We start from the raw sequence: 2049 nt of genomic DNA, 5'->3' as shown, positions 1-2049 counted from the left end.
TGTGTGTGTGTGTGTGTGTGAAAGTTCGTCACTTTGGCCGCCTAAAACTTCTGAACCACTCAACTTTCGAATTTGACAAAATTCACGGTGGTACAGAATTATTTAAAGGGTGCAATTTCATTGAGGAGCCTGAAGTCACTGTAGTTTAATTTTCAGTTTTTCATTAGTTTCGATTAGATCTAATCTTGGTAAAGTCCGTCTTAAGAGATGCCATTGTAAACTAGTGAGGTTTCCGTGTGTACTGATCCCCCACACCTTTGAAATTCTGGAGTGTACAACCATGAGAGCGGAACAGAGAATCAATCTATACGTCTATTATACTATTTTGGCAACTTGGAAACACATGTGTAACTTTTCCTATAAAACTACGACAGCTACAGAGTTGAAAGTTGGCAAGTACCTGTAAAAAGATAGATAAGTCCCCATTACGGAGCCCGATTTTTTATTTATTCGTTTCCTGAATTAAGAAAAATATTTTTTAGTAAATGTTCCGCCCTTCTTTAGCCTTTGTGATTATTCCACTGAGAAACTAAACAAATCTGAGTAGCTGTCCTTCACAGCGGAGGTGCCAGGAGTGATATTTCGAGAGGCGCATTTTGTTTTGAGAGCATAGATCTATACCTTCTAATTTTTTGCCTCTCTCAAGATTTATTGTTCCATTTCAGTAGAGTGTAAATATAGTAGGCCAATGACTTTCAGGTGATGTTAATGCACGATGATTCCTTTCATCGAAAGGGGGTCCAGCTAGTATATACATATATTACATATATTATATACTATCGAGCAAAAGAAACTCAAAATCCTGTTTACTTTTGCAATGGTGATCATGTTTGTTTTCCATCTTTAACAAACAGGGGAATTTAAATACAAACAGGCTTTTTTTTGGCATTGTCAAAGGATGCGTGGGACATCACTCTGAATATTGAATTTTCGAGGAATATATTTTCAACTTCCGGTTAATCAATCAAAATGCTCAGTAGAGGTTTTGGCTACAATTAGATCGGATAACCGTAGTAGATCCCCGATACAAGGAAGAGACTAGGTTGTTGGTAAAGCGTAGCGGGATCTGCCTCCACATCTCCTGGATGGCCGGATGGCCACATCCAGTTCCTGTGTGGTTCTTTGCTTTGGTTGTCTCCCCTCGGTGCGTGTTTAATTTCGTCCTAAAATGCTTAATTGAGTTTTAATCCGTACTAGGAACAGGGTAAGGCTGCAGAGTGATGCCACGATGTTGGAGAAAATCCTGTGTAACATGAGGAATGAGCGCACAATCATATCTGGCTGAAACCGGAAGTTAAAATTGTGACTGTGTAGATGGGCCTAAGAACTTCTGCTATGCAACGGGCAGCAAGGATACCTTGACCTCGACCTTGGCCTTTATTTTGGAAGATCATTGGTCCTATTTTGTAGTTTTTTGTAGTTCAACATGATTCCACCCCAGATCATGACGCAATGGTCTTCCCAGCGATTCCTTTCTAGGACACAGTTGTCACGATAACGTTCGCCTTCTTCTTGATAAAATCTGAGGTCCCTGTTTATTGTATCTATGAAGATCAGCCATTCGTCCGAAAATGAGAACCAAAGATCAGTCTCTCAGACAGCTGTGGACATGGTGCTGGGCCCAGTTGAAACGCTCTTGGCGATGGTGTGCGGTCAAGACTGGACCATGGTAAGGCCGAGGGCGTCTAAGGCCTTTCTGACGTAATCGTCTGTTTACTGTGTGCCGACTTATGGCTCTTCCGTGGGTACCCCTTATGAAATCTGATGTTCTTGTAGCAGTCTGAAGTCGATTTGAACGATACATCCGATCAATGTATTTGTACGCACATACATCGGTCAATCTGGGTCGACCTGGCCTTTTTCTGTCCGACGTAGAATTCGAGAATTGAAAACGAGTTATCAGTCTGTAGATAGTCGAGATGTGAACACCAAAATGAATGGCAACCACAATTGGCCTTTCTCCACCCTCCAAACGGCCTATTGCTATTTCTTGCTGTACAACTCTAATTCCATAGTTTTGAGCCGAATCTTGACTTTGGGGGTGTAGCC

This window comes from Aplysia californica, unplaced genomic scaffold, assembly GCF_000002075.1.
Source record: "Aplysia californica isolate F4 #8 unplaced genomic scaffold, AplCal3.0 scaffold00060, whole genome shotgun sequence".
Lineage (NCBI taxonomy): Eukaryota > Metazoa > Mollusca > Gastropoda > Aplysiida > Aplysiidae > Aplysia > Aplysia californica.
The sequence above is the reverse complement of the archived record's forward strand: the minus strand, read 5'-3'. Positions refer to the sequence as shown.